Source organism: Equus przewalskii, chromosome 2 (assembly GCF_037783145.1).
Source record: "Equus przewalskii isolate Varuska chromosome 2, EquPr2, whole genome shotgun sequence".
In the NCBI taxonomy this organism is placed as follows: Eukaryota; Metazoa; Chordata; class Mammalia; order Perissodactyla; family Equidae; genus Equus; species Equus przewalskii.
This window is the reverse complement of record NC_091832.1, coordinates 113,098,902-113,119,555: the sequence shown is the minus strand read 5'-3', so window position 1 is coordinate 113,119,555 and position 20,654 is coordinate 113,098,902. Positions and strand designations below refer to the sequence as shown.

Below are 20,654 nucleotides of genomic sequence, written 5' to 3'. Positions count from 1 at the left end.
ATGTTTAACAAGATTAAAAAAAAAAAAAGACGTATGTTGGAAAGTCATGAAAGATGAGGCTGGAAAATAGATTAGAACCAAATCATAAAGGTCCCAAGTTACAAATCTCTCGAACATTACAATAAAACATTCCAGACTGTTTTTCCTTTTTAATTTGACTTATTCTATTCTATAGAAATTAAAAATTTTTTTCCACTTTATTAAACTCTTTATTTTTCTCTATGTTATTTCACCACTCCTTAAAAGCAGGGAAAATCGTTAACAAGTAATTAAAAATATCAAAGGGAGGGGCCAGCCCTGTGGCATAGTGGTTGTGTTCCCAGGTTCGGATCCTGGGCACAGACCTAGCACTGCTCGTCAAGCCATGCTATGGCAGCATCCCACATAAAATAGAAGAAGATTGGCACAGATGTTAGCTCAGCAACAGTCTTCCTTAGGCAAAAAGAGGAAGATTGGCACAGATGTTAGCTCAGCAACAGTCTTCCTTAGGCAAAAAGAGGAAGATTGGCAACAGATGTTAGCTCAGGGCCAATCTTCCTTACACACACACATACACAAAAAAAATCAAAAGGAGATGAGTTATCCATTTCCTCAGTGGAGGGAAACAGGGAGAATTTCCAAGCCTACTTTAATTTTTAGTTTGGGGGCAAAAATAGAGATCTCAAAGTTACATGTGTATTATTTAATAATTATTTACTTTTTAAAAAGTGATGGGTTTCCTAGTTTCCTCATAGACATTGATTTTCCCTAAGTTCTAGAGATATAAATAATGTACTTTTAATGACCATTTCTTGCTCAAGTATTATTACTTTTCAGGAGATTTTACATTTTGAATGACTGTTACTGTTTTACATTTATTCACCTATTATCTTGCATCTTGGTTGGAAACTTTTAAAAGTAAATTATAAATAAATTTTAGGTTTTGAACATAAATTTTCACAATGTATTATTTTAGCTTCAAAAGATTTCACTTCAAACTGATTTCATTGGCCATCTTTGTTTTGTTTATTTTTCATTTCATAATCGTAAATTTAACTCTGCAATCCAACTAGATGTGGAGAGAGCTAGGAAAGTGTGGACCCCAAAGAGCTGCAGCAAGAACACAAAGATGAGAGGATGTTGCCTGCCGGTGGGGTGGAGAGATGCTCTGCTGAGCTGCAGAAAGAATGGTTTGGTGGCTAAAATGAAATATAAGTCAAATTTATTAGAGTTGTTTACAGTGGACAATGGTGAGCTTCTTGCTGGTCTTGACATTCTGGACCCAGAGTTCTCCATGGCTCTCACAATATTCACATCCTCTTTCACGTTGCCAAGACCACGTGCTTGCCATCAACCACTCAGTCTTGGCAGTACAGGTGAAAAACTGGGAACCGTTTTGTTGAGTCCAGTATTTGCCATAGACAAGGTGCCAGGACCTGTATGCTTGAAGTCCTCATCATCAAATTTCTCCCCATCGATGGACTTGCCACTAGTTCTATTATAGGGTGTGAAGTCACCACCCTGGCACATAAGTCCCAGAATAATGCTGTGAAAGCAGGAGCCCTTATAACCAAACTCTTTCTCCCCAGTGCTCACAATGCAAAATGTTTCTGCTGTCTTTGGAAATCTGTCTGCAAACAGCTTGAAGCAGACATGGCTCAAGAGCTAGCCCTTGACTGCGATGCCAAAGAATCGGGTGGGTTGACCTTGGCTGGGTGGCAGCGGCGTTGGTGGGGTCTACAAAAGCTCGTTGGTACTCTTTTTGAAGATTGAAGTGCGTCTAGACTTCCTAGAATGGCGCTGTATGCTCTACGAGAAATCAGAATTAACTCATGAGTATTTTTCACTGGATAGGTTTGAAGCTGATAAATTGCTATGTCAGCTATCCCTTGATGCTCTTCATTAGAATTAGAAGTACTATGGTGAAATACTGTCTTGGGAACTGGAGGCTGTGTAGAATCTGAGCTCGGGGACTCGGGGGTTCTCCAGAGGAGCAGGCGGTGCTCTGAGAGGCACGGCTGGGTCTCTGGGAGTTTTTTTACCGGCGCCTCTCTGGCTATGCCACAGGGCCTTTGGTTAGTGGCTGCAGCAGTCCCAGTTCTTTTAGGAATGGGTGGGGGGACAAGCTGAACAGATAGCACTAGTGTTTTAGAATATGCATGTCCATGTGCACAAAACATTAGCGTCATCCTTAATTTCCAAACATAATTCTAAAGTGGAAGTGTTGACCTACATAAAGTGGAGGTTGTTAGAGTGCACCATCATCAACAGTTGGCCTCATGTGTCTAAACGCATGATCGTAGTCTCGTTTTAATGGGCTTTATGTAACAAAGCTTGAAAACCTAGGAATGTTAATCTTTAACAAAATGTTATTTAGAAAAGAAGAACATTTTATGTCTCCAAAAGATAATCAAACAGAAGCCAAGTGACCTGGGCTGGGAAAGAAATAGACATTTATTTGCATATGAATCTTTATACATTAGTTCATGTAACTGCCATAATTGTTACACAGACATAATTAGCATCATATTTTACAGATGAGTAAACTGAAGCTCACAAAAGCTGGATGACTAGATCATGGACTGGAATCCAGGCCTTGCTTGCTCTAACGTTCATGGTTTCATCTATCATGAGTCCCAGTTCTGCTTAACCACATCATTTGATCTTTCTGTGCCATAGTTCTGCTCTAGTTAATTATTGCAGCGTAACAAACCACTCCAGTACTCAATGGTTTAAAACAACAACCATTTAAATTCTCTCAATTTCAGTGGGTTCCATTGGCTTTCTTATATGGTGGTCTCAGGGCAGCTTTCCCAGAAGGTAAAAATGGAAGATGCAAAGTATCTTAAGACCTAGGCTCTAGAAGTCCCACAGTGCCTCTTCACCACATTCTATTTGTCAAAGCAAGTCACAAGGCCAGCCCAGATTCAATGGGTGGAAAATAGGTTTTCTCTCTTGATGGCAGGAGGTACAAATGTTTTGTGACCGTATTTAATTGGTCATTATTTTTTCCTGTTTTTAATTTTTAATATGTTGTATTATGTTGCTGTGTTACCAAAGCACTTTAGAATGTTAGCAAATGAAGCTTTAGATTCTTAAATGTGTCTGCCAATTTTGTCCTACTTTACCTTATGAAGGAGATATTTGACAGGAGATAAAGAGCATGAAGATACCTCGAAAACCTATAAATAGAGCCCTCTGTAATTTCAGGTATTATTATGACTTATAGAAGATGCTAGGGTTTACAGTTGAAAGGAACTTTTAATAGATTGAAATAGATGAAAAAGAGATATGAAACATAATCTCTAGTTCTTAGGGCATAAGAATTTTCTTCTAGACTTAGAGAAGCATTAATGGTTTTCTGAAATACAATAAAATGTGATACTTTTGATTGTGTTTTTTTCTTCATGGCTATAGAATCAAGAAATGAGTAAGAGCTGTGTGAAGTCAAAGTCTTGCCATCCTTTGGATAGTTAATACTATCAGATCCACATACCCTCATACCGAGAAGCCTGTGGAATCTTATCATGGACGTGGAATGGTCCTGGCTAATGCAGAAATGCCTGCCTACTCTAAAGGCTTTCCCAAGAAATGAGAGTCCTCCATTAAATCCTCTCTTTCTAAAAATTATTCTAACCTTGAATATGACTTTCATAAAAATACCAAGTCATTGATAAGCTACCATTTTATGTAACAAGTTATTACTCTTGACTCTTTCTCCTTCTAAAATCTAATTTTCTTTTGGCATCTCAAAATATTATTGCAGTATGTTACAATGAGTTCTAAAATGGAAAACCTAAACGATGCTACAGAGAAGATATCCTCCCAGGATTTCTTTTGTAAGGGAAGGCTGGGTCAAATTTGGGGACGTGATTTAGGAAGGCTGTATTTGAAAGTTAACCCTGAGTGATCTGTTCTTAAGTGGCTCCAGTAACTGACATTGTAGGGATTTAAAGCTTCCTTCTGTGGATTTTGGTTGTTTTTTTGGTTTGTTTTTATATATGTTTGCTCAAATTGCATCCTCTACCATAAAATCTTGGGATTAGAAAATCCACTGCCCAAGCTACAGCGTATTCTGTTTAGCTCACATGATGTTTCTAAAACTGAGTTAGTTGTCAATATTTTAATATCAGAAGATTTTACACAAAAGTCTGGATTTCTAGTTTCTCCATAAAAATCAGAATATCTGATAATATTGAGCCAGCATTCCTACTTGAATATAACGGTTTGAAGCTGAATAGAAGTTGCCCTATTTAGACGGGGCATGTGCAAGCCGGTCACTATCACCCCGGCTTCCCATACTTAAGGCAATATGCTAGGCATTTGAGTTTGAGACAATGACAGAATTATGGTTGAAAGGATCCAAACACCCCTCTGATGTTTGAAAATCAAAGAATTTGGGGGCTGCTACTGGGCATATCAACGGTACATCAGTGACAGAGTGTGGAGACTCTCTGATGTATGGGTGCAAAGAGAAAAGATGAGCTTAAGAGTTCTGCCTATCTGCCTCCTGATCAAGCTCTGAATAACAGTGGTCCAGATTCTGTCTGTCTTTGAACGATGTCATAAAACCTGACGTTGGCAGTAATGCTTCAGCACAGATCGCACCTGCTGCTTTTAAAATACTGCTTATCAGTCATCTTTAGTATCATATTGATATCCAAGCCAATACAGACTGAAATTTGACTTCTGTCAATTCTCTTGTAAAGCTACAAAGAATGGAGAAAAATGATTATAATTCCAATTACCTTGATTTCTGAATTCAGGAATTTAGGCAAACTAAATAGTAGTCAAATTAATCCAAATCTAATTTTGGATTGGCACAGTCTTTATAAGACGTGATACTTGATCTATATATTTTTTAAAAATCTAATGAATTTTGATGTGTTTGTCATTATTAAATTTTTCCCAGAGTATGGTTATGATTTGCATACCAATTGGCAATTTTAAAGTTGATTAAAAAGAAATTCTACTTTCTGAAACAAAGAGATGAAATGAATCAACATGCATAGTTTTGAAAATTATCAAAATTAGTTTCGAAAAGGAGCTGGCCCGATGACATAATGGTTAAGTTTGCAGTCTCTTCTTCGGCAGCCCCGGGTTCATGAGTTAGGACCTAGGCATGGAGCTACACACCACTCATCAAGCCACGCTGTGGTGGCATCCCACATACAAAATAGACAAAGATTGGCATAGATGTTAGTTCAGGGACAATCTTACTTACCAAAAAAAATAATTATTATTTTTTAATAATAGTAGCTAACATTATTGAGTGCTTATTATGTGCCAACATTTTAAGGGTTCCATATTAACTTATTTATCCTTATTAGATAGCCTCACTTTATAAATACGAAAATTGAGACAGAGAGAGAGAATAAAATTTGTCTAAATTCACAGACAACAGGAGTTGTGTCCTGGTGGTCTGATTTCCAAGTCTGCTCTGAATCGCTCTGCCCTGCCCGCTCTCTGCTTGTGTCCCTCAGACACTCGTCGCAGCCTCCACTGACTTTCACCAAGGCCTCTCTTCAGACATTTTAATAACCTGTGCAGGTGTCTAAACTTTACTGGATTTTTTGAACATTCTGTATGAAACTTAAGGATTTATAATCATAGGTACTATAATGACAGATAAAAACAAAATCCATTGATACAAAGATTGGTGGAAACTGTGTATTTTCCTTACAAAACAAAATCATGTGTTTCCACTCTAAACATTGTTTTTCTCTTCTAAGATGGTTTGAATAGAGTCAGTGTACATTCTCAATGTTTTTTTAAAAAAATGTTGTAATGTGCAAAGATGAAAATTAAGGTTAGAATACCTGGATTTATTTAGAATGGCATCTGGCTGCAAGATTACAGTCCATGTGGTCAAAGTATGTACCATACACAATAGCAAAGCTACATACAGCATTTATCACCGTGGAGAATTGCTCTTCCTTTTGACTGCGAGGACTGGAGTTTAATAAATATTAAGTTTAATAAACATAAGGAAGAAGTAGAGAGAAGATGTCATGTGATACATAGGCAGAAACAATAGTGTAAATCCTTGCTAATTAAAGTGTGTCCACAGACCAGGAGCATGGGTATCACCTGGGAGCTTGTAAGAAATGCAGAATCTCAGACGCCAGCTCGGACCTAGGGAATCAGAACTGTTTACATCAACGGTGATTCATGTGGGCGCTAAAGTTTGAGAAGCGCTGGGCTAAAGAGAGTAGATTCTGCCCGAAATTAGTTGTGCTATCTTGAAGTCACTTACTATACTCTGTATTTTAGTTTCTTCCATTCCCTGCCACTTACCCTACATTGATTCTAGACAAGTCAATTCTGTGATCTTCATTTAGTTGCCTGTAAAATAGAGGGAATAATAATACTTACCTCATACTATTTTAAGGATTAAATGAGGTAATAATTGTAAGGTATATAGAATATTGTCTGCATATATTATGTGGTTATTAAATGCTTGCAATGGTTATTTTAGATGTTGTTTCCCTGATTATCTTATCAATATTATCTTATCTTATCAATATTATCTTATTGATTATTAATATTATCAATATTATCTTATTGATCACCTGGCAAATAGGATAGTAAATTTCTCCCCAAATTTCCTATACAGATATTTAATATGCTTTTTTTTTGCACATTTTCAACTTTATGTGGTAATGCAAAGCTGTTTTCTAAAGCGGTTATACCAATATAGATAGGTTTTTAAAAACTGAAAAGTTAAAAGAAGCAATATTTTCCAAGAGTTAAAGAGCCCAATGGAAAAAACACTGGCGTGGGGATTAGACAGACTATATTCTAGTCCCAGTTCTTTTGACCTTGAACCCATCATTTAGCCTTTTTGGCTTTCGTGGATATTATATGAGAATATAAAGAGCTTTAAAATGCTTATAATACTATTTTATAGATTTTATTGAACTGGAAAAAGCCAATTATTATGCATATGTTATCTTAATCAATGAGAATTAGTGATAAGGTGTTCAGATGACTGCTGTTTTGTAGCTCTATATTGGGTACTTTTAGACGCTTCAGAAAATCTTTTACATTATTAAGTTACTGTTTCAGCCACAAACATATACCCTAATTGCCTATATCTAATCTCAGATCCGTTATTTCTATAAGAAATCATTTACTATTTGAAAATCTGCTCCTTCTATAATAGTATCAACACATTCATTAAAGCTTCAAATAACAGTCTGCTGTCCTTTGCTCTCGCTGCATAGAGCCCTATTGTCTAGGCACCATGTGAGCACACTGGCTGAATCATTGTAGGCACTCAGCAAATCTTCACTGAATGAAATGCAGTGACTTCACCCAAGTTGTCTGCTCTGCATTTGAAAATTCACTGAAATTTGTTGCTTCCCTTTTTTGGTAGCAGTTTGTAGCAAAATATCAACTCTATGATAACCAAGAACTTAAGTGTTTGGAGTTCACCGTGATTCTTCTTTGCCTGAAAATCTGTCCCAGATTCATAATTAACTCAGCCAGTGTTTATGTGGGACCAGAGTGTATTATGAAACTTTTATAAATGAACAGAACTCTTGGAGACCTTCCTTAGTTTGCTGCCTTTGTTTCTCTTTCTCAATTAGTGATGATAAATTTTCCTGGTGAACATGTGGCCAACACATTGAATAAATATTTAAATTGAATTGGATGCTGAAGTAATGCAAATTAAATTAGGTCATTTCTTCTGCTTATTTTAATATATCTGCAAGTCATATCCCGTTGAGGTGCTCTGTGATTTTTTTTAAAAACAATTTCTTAAAAACCAGGGGGATTCTGTTTTGCTTCATCATCAGATTCATAAATAAATAAAGGCTTTTCTTATCAACATATCTCTGAGACAAAGACTTTAAGTCATTGGAAAAGAGACAATCTTGAGGCAACCGTGTTTATGTAAAGTTTAAAAATGCAGACATTCGTCTGAAGGAAGCTCTTTGGTTACGAATTCAAACCAATTACATCAGCTCTGAGAGGGCCAGAAAGGATCGACTGCCATGGAGAGGAGTGTATGGCTCTTGAATATATATATGTAAGTTAAAGCTGCAGTGGGTTTCACTTATCTTCTTTTTATTAGCAGTTTTAAAGATATAATTGACATAGATATTTAGTGTAGTATACAATTTGATAAATTTTGACATATGTATGAAACATAAAACCATCACCACAATCAAGATAGTCAACATATTTAGTTATCCTACGATGGATAGAGGTGTTTAATTGAAATCTCAGAACGAGATTCCATCTCTTCTCCAGCAAAAGTTTTACTATTATGTTGAATTTTTTAATTAAAATCAGATTTGTGTACGTTTACCTGTGTATACTCACAAAGCGTTGTTTTCGTAACTATAGTTCTATTTTTTTAAAATTTAGGGTGTGGCTGGAATTCATACTGTAGCATGACTGGCCTCCAGTGGTGTCTCTGAAGAACAGCATCACTGCTAGAGTCAAAGCAACAGGTGAAATTTAGAGAAGAGCAATTACACATGGGCTGAGGTCATGCACCAGGTGCTAATTGGCAGGGCTGGTGAAACGGAGCGTCAGGTCTTCCGTGATGGGAGGTGGGCCCTGCCTCCCTCTTACCATGGGATTCCCCAATATGGAAAAAGTGTTCTATGTGGGGTGATGCTTTCATGCAATTGTGGCTCAGGACTTTTCCACAGAGGCAGGTTTACGTGGATTTCCATTTTCTAAGAGAAGAGACTGACCTCTCTCTGGCTATCTCCTGTCTGCTGTGTTTGATACTTCTTCAAAGTATATCTTTAATATAGTACCTGTTTTTCCTTTTGTGCCTTTTTTTCTGACAGCTTTTAATTTTGGTTAAGTACTCCAAGAACTCTGAAATTGTATCTAAATAGGTGAAAATTAAGGATCCATGTAACAATGGCACTGTTACTTTGCAGCCATTTTAAGGATGAGTGTGGATAACTGGGAGGTTTGCCTATGAATAGCATCAGGCACGAAGACAGGAAGTATTCAGATCTTGAACTGCTATATTTAGTATGTCCTTTCTTGTTACTATTTCTCTCTATTATTCTATTGTCCACAGCAGTAGAAGACAGGAGCCATAAATAAAATGATGGGGACCAGGGAAAGAGTCTAGGTGAGAATAACTGAAGTAAATATTCTTTTCTGATTATAAGTGTGTTAATAGTTCTTCTATAGAAAATAAAATACTTGGATGGTCAAGACCAGTTGTAAGTTAGACATGAGCGTCTGGACCACCTCTACATTTTTTCTGAGACTTTTCTGCTCACCTCATCTGGGCCACCATGACTACGTGCCTTTTTTTTTTCTGTTTTGTAGTGTGGGTCAGGAACTCTGGAACCTTTATCTTTTGCCTTAGTTTCTCATCTAAATACATTTGTATCGTGCATCTCATTGCCTGCATGCTCAGACTTATTTTCCTCTATAGTTTTTGTAAATGTGGGTTTGTATTAGTTAACTGTAATTCAGACCTTGGCAGATACAGACCACATGCAGACGGCCAAATTTCCTTAGGCCCCACCAGCCAAGGATACAAATGAAGTCAGTTTAATAGTCACATGTCTTCTTTTATGACCAATATCCCCATCTCAGTCTACTGGAAACCTGCTCTCCTTGCCTCCCTTCACCACTCTTGTATTTTTGGGGGGGGGGGGTCTCCAGGTGGGGTCTTACATGTGCTCATGAACAAGTCTGGTGAACCACCTCATCAGCTGCCAAACGGTGACTGAGAATATCCTCTCTTTTCCTCCATTGCCCACTGCTCTGGCCCCAGGTTCCACAGGGGCACCAATGTCTTTGAGGGGCCAAAGGTACTTGTTATCTGATTGGAACTCAATCCCCATTGTGCTCTGTTGAAGGGCAGCCACAGTAGTGTAGCTTGTGCCCCAGTGTCTTACAAAGTTCATTCCAATTCTTTCTATACAGTTCTAATATGAGGAGGATTTGGGAACTGATAAGGAGTTAAAGGATAAGGAGTGCTGTCTGTGACAGCAGCCAGCCCTTTCTTTTTTATGAAGACGTCCTCGTTGCTACATGAATCTCCTGTGACTTGCTCCTTCTTCTATTTGGATGAGTTCTTCACCAAAAGGCTTCCTGGTCTCTTCATCAATTGGGATTAATTAATTAAGTAAATAATTGATTTATTCCTGGAATGAATGAAAACCCACAGTAATAGTGGCTTAAATGTGATAGAAGTTCATTTCTCTCACACATAAAATAAAGCCCAACATGAGTATTCTGAAACTGGTAAGGTACTCCACTGGGTCAGGAATCCAGGATCCTTCTATCCTGTGGCTCTGCCATCCTCACCATGAGGCTGCCACCTCATAGCTTAAACTGATGTCTCAAGCTCTAACCATCATGTCCAGCAGAATGGAGAAAGATGGGGAGGAATATTCATGACTTGTCTTTAAGGACATTTACAAAAGTTGCAAGCAATCTGTTTTTCTTTTTTTTAATCCTATTGGTCATCACATAATTACATGACCGCACTTGGCTTCAGATGAGGCTGGAAAATGTCGTCTTTACTATGACAGCCATGTGCCCAACAATATTATTATTATTATTATTATTGTTATTATTATTAGCTTATTAAAACAAGAAGGGAGAACAGCTGTTAAGGAACAGCAAGTGGACTTTGCCACAATGCTCATGCGAGTAGTTTTCTGGAATGCCTAGCCTACCAGTTGACCTTGAGCCAAAACAGTATTAATTGCCTCCAAGGCCAACATGGGCTGTTTTATTTGCCCTCTCCATAGCAAAATATCACCACTCCTTTAATTTCTCTTCTGGCTAGGACTGTCTGTTAGTTACAGAATTGTCCAGTGCCACTCTTCCGTTTCCTTTTTATTTCATTGGCTATGGTCAAAGTACGTCACTCAGGCTCTCTCTGCTGTGTAGAATTATCTATGTGACATAATTGATTTCCTAACTGTGATCTTTGCAGCAAATTGTGTCTGATAGGTGCTTTGATGACAAGTATTCACTACCCTAAATTCTGCCCCCAGAAAGGCATATTTCTGCTGGGCTCTCTGCTGGAGTGAGTAGCACCCATGCAGATCGGTTATGGTGAACTTCCAGACACTCAGCATGTAATTTTTTTTTCTGAGTGAGTCCTAGCTTATATTTCTTCCAGTAGATCTGGCTGCTTCAAGGTATAATAGCAAGAATAATAGATTCCAGAATGCAATTGTGCCCAGTTTATACAGCTTGGGAGTGTTTTCCTATCAAAGTTTACTCTTTTTCCTATTCCAAAGGGAGAATAAATCAGGATTGATTAGTGTTAGATCATTTTCAGAGCTACCTGCTTTTGGTACACATTTATTTCAGGAAACATTATATGGATGGAAAACTTTCTAATTTTTGCTTAAGGCTGATCCTGTTTGAAGGAGTATTAATATCTAGATACAATCAAAATAAATTGTAGATGCAGATTCAGGAAAATCAGACACTGCAGATATTTGAGCACTGTAAATTATTTTAGCTTTTGAAAGCTAACTTTGAAATTTGGATTAGCCATTAGCTCAGAGAAAAAAGCAAAATAGCTATAGATGTTTTGCTCTTGCAATACACATAAATACATGTATACTTGTATGATTTGAATAAAGTGATAAATAAAGCCTAACATATCTTAGTGATCAATCAATGCTAGCCATGTGGTCTTGGGCAAGCCATGGTTCAGAGTTTCCATTTCCTTTCTTTATTTGCCCCTATGTGTAATATGTGTTGAATCTATTTTGAAAAATTAGAAAATACAGATGAGCAAAACAAAACAGTAAGAACAGTACTTAGAAGAAAATTTACAGCATTGAATGCATTTTTAGAAAAGAAGAGAGATCCAAAATCCAATAATGTAAGCTTCCACTATGGGAAGCTGGAGAAGGAAGAGCAAGCAAGTAGAAGGAAAGATATAATAAAAATTAGAGCAAAAGTCAATTAAATTGAAAATAGTAAAACAGTAGAGAAAATCAACAAAACCAAGAGCTCGTTCTTTGAATTAAATAAAATTGATAAAACTCTAGCCAGGCTACCAAGAAAAAAAAAAGAGAAAAGACACAAATTACTTGTATCTGAAATGAAAGAGGGACCATCAGTAGTGATCTCATGTACATTAAAGGGACAATAAAGAAATATTTTGAACAGCAACTTAGAGGAAATGGACCAATTCCTCGAAAAACATAATCTATCCAAGTTTATACATGGGGAAATTCATAATCTGAATAAGCCTATATTTATCAAATAGATTGAATCAATAATTAAAAACCTCCCAATAAAGAAAGCACCAGGCCCAAATGGTTTCCTTGATGAATTCCACCAAACATTTAAGGAAGAAATAATATCAATTTTCTACAGTCTCTTCCAGAAAATAGAAAGAGAGAGAACTCTTCCTAAATCATTCTTTGAGGCCAGCATTACCTAATACCAACACCAAATAAAGACATGACAAGAAAGGAAAACTACAGACCAATGTCTGTCATGAAAATAGATGTAAAGATCCTCAATAAAATGTTAGTAAATAGCATGCAACGATGTATAGAAAAGATTTATACACCGTGACTAAGTGGGATTTATTCTAAGTATACAATATTGATTCAACATTCAAAAACCAATTAAAATAATCCATTACATCAACAGGCCAAAGAAGAAAAATCATATGATCATGTCAATAGATTTGGAAAAAACATATGACAAAGTCCAACATCAAGTTTTGATTTTTAAAAAAACTCAGCAAACTAGGAATAGAGGGGAACTTATTCAAATTGATTAAAAAAAAACCTATAGCAGTCATGCTCCTAGGTGTTTACCCAAATGAGGCGAAAACTTAGGTCCACACAAGAAACTGTCCTTGAATGCTTATGGCAGCTTTATTGATAATTATGCAAAACTAGAAGCGAACAAGACATCCCTTAATATACGAATGGATAAATAAACTTGTGCTACATCTATACAATGGAATACTATTCAGTGATAAAAGAAATAAGCTATCAAGCCACAAAAAGACATGGAGGAACCTTAAATATATATTTCTAAGTAAAAGAAGCAAGTCTGAAAAGGCTCCATACTATTTCTTTCCAACTATATCACATTCTGAAAAAGACAAAACTATAGAGATAGTAACAAGATCTGTTTTCATGAGGGTTTCTGGGGTGAAATGGAGGAGCAATGAATAGGTGAAGCGCGAGGATTTTTAAGGTGGTGAAACTATTTTGTATGGTCCTGTAATGTTGGATACATAACATTATGTATTTGTCAAAACCCATAGAATTGTACAGCACAGAGAGTGAACCCTACTGTAGACTATGGAACTTAATTAAAAAACAAAACAAAACAAAATCAGCAACAACAGCAACAAAAACTTTTTTCCAAATTCTAGAGATACCACTGATAACATGATAATGTATTTCTTTCCAAATGTGTATATGTCAATGAGTCATAATTACAGTTTTTTACATTAATGAATGAATATGATATTTCTCTCTTTGGTACAAAAAATTGAGGCTTTGATTAAATGCAGAATAACTTTTTGCAAAGATACTATTACTTCTATCTGTGAAAAGGAAATATCCTTAATTTCTCTAAGAAATTCAATGTGGATCCCAGGGGAACTGTCAAATTCTAGTCATTAGTGGCATTTACTGGACTCCAAAGATATACAACTTTAGCATTTTTAATCATCAGCATTCCTTTCAGTGTTCTTAGTCGTCAGTAGATCATTCATGCATGCAGGCATTCATCCGTCTACTCAACAAAAAGTTACTAAGCCCATATTACATGCCAGTCAGTGTTTTTGGCACCTGGAGCTTGCCTTAGTAGAGTTTACATTCCAGTGGGGGAAAAATTAACCAAATAAGAACCTAGTTAACTACATCATTAGAAATTGTGATAGGTGCTATGAATTAGAACCCAAGTTGTTATAAGAGTTTTACAAGGCGAGCTAATTTGGCTCGGGTTGAGAAAGTGTCGGAGGGACCTGCTATGAGCAAGTGATGATACTGAATCTGAGATTTGAAGGATAAGCAAGGTGAAGAATGAGGACAACATTCCAGGCAGAGGGAAGTAGATGTGCAGGTCCTGAAGTGGGGAAGAGCTTGTTGCATGTAGGGACTGAGAGAAGGCCAGGGTCACTGGAGCGTAGTCAAGAGAGAGGAGCAAACGGGGGCCAGATCATGAAGGCTTTGGAATTGTTACTAAGTTCGGTGGGAATTCATTGGAATTATTTAGACATTTGCTAAGCAGGCTCCAACTTATAATTTGACACTTTTTCTCTGAGAGGAATGGAGGAGGGGTGGAGTAGAGGTAGGGGAGCTGTAGGAAGCTGTTGGGAGAGGCTTGGCGAGAAGCAGCGATGGCTGGAAGCTGTGGGGATGAAGGGAAAGTATAGATGAAGATACATTTTAGTAGAAGAATTTGCAAGACTCAGGGATAGATTGAATGTGGACAATTCCCAGGTTTTTGGCTGGGTATTATTTATTGAGATATGGAAGCCTAGGGGAGAAAGAAGTTTGGGGGGAAAGATCCAGAAATACCTGTAAAATATCCAAATGGTTATATCAAATGGGCAGCTCATAGGAGAGGTCAGAACTAGAGAGAGAAACCGTGGATTTGGCACAGATATAAGATTTAAAGCCATGGGAGTAGCTTCTGCTGCTGGGGAGCATGTGTAGCGTGAGAAGCAAGAAAACCCCAGGACAGTTCTGAGCAGCTGAGTTCAGATGAGGAAAAGGAGGACACCTCAGAGAAGACTGAAGCATAGCTGAAAAGACAGGGGGAAGAACAGGAGATTCTAGAGCCAGAACTAGGTAAAGAGAGTTTTCCAAAAGAGGAAGGAATGTTCAATTACATGAAATACTATTAAAAGGTCAACTAATATAAGCATTGATGAATTTCTACTTGATTTGGCAACATGGAGGTCACTAGTAACGTGGTAAAGTATTTCCAGGTATTTTGAAAGCACGTATCTAGACTGAACTGCATTTCTAGGGCATCCTCTTCTTCTCACCTTGTATTGTCCTCAGGGACTGACTTCATTTTTCTCTTCCTCTCCACTCTCCCAAGTTATTTTCCCCTATTCGTCTAATTTTCCTCTTCTCTTTGGGCCAAAACAAAAGCATGACACAGGGAAAGGGGAGGCAGGAGAATGAAACGGACAAAAGAGAAAGTTAATACAACACACACACGACATAGAATTATTTTGTCCTGTTCTTCACAGAATTTCTTTTCCTTCTTGTTATATTTACTTAATTTACTTACCTTCATCTACTCAGAAAAATCAGTGATGAAATGTTATCTGTTTCAAAACGCCCATGTAAATACATTCTTGTTTTGTCTACTCCTGCTGTGATTAAATCACAAATACTAGAGCTTTCTTTGCAATTTAATTTGCTGTAATCCATGGCATAAAGTGAAATTGGCCTTAAGGTGGAACACAAATACTATGAAATGGCTTATGTCAAGATGACTTGAAACTTTTCATCTTCTTTCACTTATTTCACTTTTTATAACACTTATATAAGAGAAGACTTGGCATTAACTACTAAGAAATAAATGCTTAAATGGCCAAGAATTGACTGAATTTGATACCCTTCATAGTACAAAAACACCAACTATTTAAAAAATAGTGTCATCCAAGACTAAAGATTTCTTTTAAGTGGAGAATGTTTTTTGAAATAAAGGAAAAGAATTTTAGTGATGTTTTTTAACGGCAATTTTTGAAAATAGCCAAACGTTACTCCAGTATACATCATCATGAATTTATGGTAAATGACTAAAATAATTTAGAATCCTGCTTAACACTAACCAAAATCCAGGTAAAATAGTGCTTAGTACCTTTGAAGCACATAAGATCTCTAGAAATGCATTACTAAATATTATTTGTGCCGTTATATAAGACTCATCAACATTTAGGATGATGTTTAGCTTTCATTGTCAGTGTTTTAAAAGTCAGCTATATAAAGTTGATAGGGTATACGCATTAGAATATCCGTTAGTCATTTTTCAGGAAATGGAATATGTATGCACACCTGAATGTTTGTTTAAATATAAAACAAGAGGAAGATGTTTAAGCCTAGTTTTATAATTTGCATTTTAGCAAGTTAAAAAATATTAGTTGTTATTTTTGTCTCCTTCCTCCCTCATGCCTCTCATTCTTTTCCTCAGAAGGTGGACAAAATGCTGACTTGGGCAGCACTTTTTAAAATATTGAGGGTCTTTGAAACCTGGGGTTTAATGAGTACTTGATAGCGTTAGAACAGGTTGAAGGGGAAACCTCCTCTGTCCACATTGTCATCCCCCTGCCTGTTCCTCTTTTCAGTAGTAAGCTAAGAGTGTAACCCCTGCATAATGTTTCTGTTCCCTGGGTGAAATGCTGCAGTTCTTTTTTCAAAAGGACTGTATTTTTGTTATTTTGATGGAGACATGGTGGGAATTCTGGTGTGGGAAATAAGGACAAAAAGAAAAGCAGGCTTTTTGTCTTTTAAAAAAGTTTTTGAAAGGGACTGGCCCGGTGGCACAGTGATTAAGTTCACATGTTCCGCTTCTGCGGTCTGGGGTTCACTGGTTCGGATCCCAGGTTCAGACATGTCACCACTTGGCAAACCATGCTGTGGTAGGTGTCCCACATATAAAGTAGAGGAAGATGGGCACGGATGTTAGCTCAGGGCCAGTCTTCCTCAGCAAATGAGGAGGATGGGCAGCAGATGTTAGCTCAGGGCTAATCTTCCTCAAAAAAAAAAAAAAAATTAAAAAAATTTTGAAAACTTCATTATTATCACAAAGAGCTTTACAAATCTAGACGGTTGTTTTGAAGTGAAAAGAACTGTGAAAAACGTGTTACTGAGAAAAAACTGAAAGAGAAGGCAGGATCATTAAAAAAAAGCAAGTAAACTGAGCCTATGGTTTAAAATTAGTGAAATCAAATATAATGGGTGAGGGTGAAGAACATAATTTTGGTAACAAAGTGTGGTATCTTGGGACTCCTCCTAGCAGTGTCTAGTTAAGGACCATGAACAGCGGAAACAGGAAGTAGCTAGACTCAGTGTACTCAATGGTTACGGTGATAGTAGAAAATGGCCCCAGGAGATAGGTGATAATCCAACAGATTGAGAGGGTCCAATGTGCACGACAGTGGTGTCCCAGCAGACAGGTGAAGCACGGAGACAGAAACTCAGGAGGAGAGGAATTTTGGATATTCAGGAGAATGATGGCAGTTGGAAGCAGGCAGTCTTGTCAGTAGGTAGCACTTCTCAAGTCCTAGGCATTTTACCAGCCTAGGTTGGGATTAAATTTTGACATCAAAGGATAAACCTAGTTATCTAAACTGAGATGCAAAAGTGAGTTGGCCCTGCATTTTGGAGAATTGGAAAAGAATTTCATAATCTCTACTTGCCTCAGGACAGGATTAGCAGAATTTGGAAGTGAATATATCAGGTGGCCTCTGCTGCGAGGATGGGAAAGTTGAAGAGACTGTGCACCAGGCAAAAGCTTATCAATTGGTTTAGGAAGCACCAGTGACAGAGTCTAGGTGTATGGAGAGAGGCTTGAAAGTAAGAAAGTTTTAAGTGATACAACAGGAAGATGGGATTTTGAAAAGATGTGTGAAATAAAATTAACCAGAAATTGATCCAAGATCTTAAGAGACAATTTCGAGACTCATTCGTTTTAAGGTTTACTATTGAGACTTTCAAACACACAACAAATAATTTTCCAGTTGGGTTTGATATAAACATGCAAGTTCTTTTGCAAAACAGTTTCTGTAAAGACAGCATTGTTCTAGGACCTGACATGCTTCAGAAATTGCACATCCAGACTGAGTTGAATGTTCTAGAGTAATTCTGCCATGATGTTTAGAAATGTTCTTACTCTAAACAAAAAGCCTGATCATATTGTATTACTCAAATGTGTATAAGACTAGACCTGACAACGCATATTAGTGTACAGTTTGAGACTGCATCAACAAATGACTTTTAAAAATCAGTTGTAAATATGTTGATCTAACCTAGAATCAGGTTAAGAGAAATCCTAGGTGGGGATGTGACAGCTGAGAACCTACAAATATCTTGCTTGTGCTGAAATTTTACTTGCTTTGTTTGTTTCAAATTCTGTTTTTATTTTTTAAAAAAGTGAACTGCACAGTATTTTAATTTATAATCTGCATTAGATTGTTCTAGTTTACTGTTATATTATATGGCTTGGCAGAGAGGATATTTCCTTTCTCTCTTCTGCAAAACAGAAAAATATCCACTGAACAAAAGATAGGTATATAGCAAGCATTAAAGTAGTCCTCTAAATCTTATGAAAACATTTAGTTTCTCAAACAGTGCTTTAGAGAAGTGGATTTACTCTCTCTCATCCAGCAGAGGGCTACCAAACTCCAGGAATTTGTATTTGTACACATAACAAATTTGTATAGCTTATTTGAGTTTTCTGTTTTCTGGGTTTTTTTGGTGTTTTTTTCTTTAAGCAGCGGATCTTTTTCTTCAAATGGAGTTTTCCTGTATGTAAAGGAGGTGCCCCTGGAGCTGCTCGAGATTGCAGCAGGGCCCCTGAGCTGCTTCTGCAGGAACCCCAGTGAATTGTGGAGGCTAATGGAAACCCTCCGCTCTGATTTATCCAAAAATACTCTTCCAAATTCAAAGTCAGCTCTTTTTGGGTAGAGTCGTAAATATCTTTCGCTCCGTAAAAATCCTAACGCTGACACTGCAGAGAATAATACATAAGCAGAATGATGTCCAAGTTATGAAAGTTCCTCGTACTGGGTTTGTCTTCAGTTGTATTTGTAACTCCTACCCTATGGGTGTATGTCTTGTTTTTGTCTTCTTTCAGGAAAGATGACATTTTATCTCCAATCTTATGAGTGAAAAGGGATTTATTTTGACATTTTCTTCCCAGTATTACATAGGTGTGCCAAACTGACGGACCGATTGACTGTGTCCTTCTATATTTATTCCTGTAATGAGGTCAGTTTTGCCCTCTAATTATGAGACTGAAAAAGCGTTCCATCACCTCCCTATTTATTATTGTACTTTGGTAATAAATTTATGTGTAAAAGAAAGTATGACAGAGGCTTCTATTTGGAACTATGCCTACTTGGTAGTCAAATGGTAACTGTTCTTTGTTTTGTTTTTCCATTCAAAAGGGAGCTTTTGTAGGATGTCCTTTATTCTGATTGAGGCCTGCCGTAAATCTGTGGTACTGAATTCACTTATGTAATTTGACTATAGAGCTATCGTTTCACGGGGGCTAGTAAAACTTTCTCAGGCACTTCAGTTGTCTTAGTCAGTCCAGGGTGCTATAACAAAATACTACAGACTGGGTAACTTATAAACAACAGAAGTTTATTTCTCATAGTTCTGGAGGCTGTAAGTCCGAGATCAGGGTGCCACTATGGGGTCAGGTGAAATGAGGGCCCTCTTCCAGGGGAGCAGACTTCTCCTTGTGTCCTCATGTGGTGCAGAGGAGGCAGGGAGCTCTCTGGGGTCTCTTTTATAAGGGGATTAATCTCACTGGTGACCTAATCACCTCCCAAAGGCCCCACCCACTAATACCATCTCAATTGGCATTAGGATTTCAACATACGAATTTTGGGAGGACACAAACATTCAGACTATAGCACAAGTTCACTGACTTTAAGCTTCATTCCACAGTGTTACAAAGCTTTGTGTTGGATTTCATCCTTACCAAACAGTCTGAAGAATTGTGAGCTTATTAATGATGTTGGTCATCAAAGGGATCAGCATTTTCTTCCCACACTATTTTTGGGGGCAATTGTATCTTATTTCCATCTATTCCCTGTGTTTCTGTCTTACAAGTCTACTTTCCTCCCCTTTCATGCTTTTATATTCATGTTTTGTTTTTTTTCTCAGAACAGTGATCACAGTAGTTACTACTCATTGAGCACCTACTACAAGTTTTACAGGTGCCATTGCTCTTGGTTCTGTTAGGTAGACATTACCCCCGTTTATATAGAAGGAGATTGAAGACTACAGAGGCTAGGTAATGTATCCAAAGTTATAGAGCCCAAGTTGGAATCCAGACTCAAGACCCTTCACCACAAAAAGAAGCTCTCTTTTATAACGTTATCAAAACTGTGTTATATGATCAGTTAATAAGAAAAGATGGTTCAAGTGGAGACTCAAACAATAATACTTACATGCTTTAAGCATTTTATTTTAACTTGAAACATATACATTGGACTTCTTTTATCAATGGTTTGATGTTGGATCGTGACCTTTTGTTTAAGAATTTTTCACTGTTTGAGGTTTCATCTTGTGATCTTTGAATAAACAATACCTACCTATAGGTATTGTCTCATCTATATTTTCCAGTTTGGTGTCTTTTACTTGGAGTCAGAACTTAAAGACACTTGCAAAAAAATCTGATGGCAGGATTTCTAGATGTTTCTAAAGCCTGTCCCCCAATCTTTTACATTTGTTCCAGCCATTCTCATCACTCAACAGCAGTATTTATTAGGGATTCATCTTTATCAAGTCCTTACAAAGCATTTGTATCAATTTTCATAAAACAACTTTTTTTGTACCCATATTTTCTTAGATAATATAAGACATATTTAAATTATATAATTGTAATAACAAGTACAACTGGAATAAAAAGGTCAGTAATAAACATAGCTGGCTCTTGTAAGCATACAACTTTACTAGCTGGAGAAGAATGTGCAGATAGTATAGAAC

At 37.1% G+C, this 20,654-nt stretch overlaps 1 protein-coding gene and 1 pseudogene across 50 annotated transcripts in view; one reads left to right on the top strand and one right to left on the bottom strand.

Annotated features, from left to right (window-relative positions):
• Positions 1 to 20,654, top strand: part of ANK2 (ankyrin 2) — a 619,163-nt gene that overhangs the window by 339,954 nt on the left and 258,555 nt on the right. The window lies entirely within an intron of this gene.
• Positions 1,205 to 1,615, bottom strand: LOC103549620 (peptidyl-prolyl cis-trans isomerase A pseudogene; annotated as a pseudogene).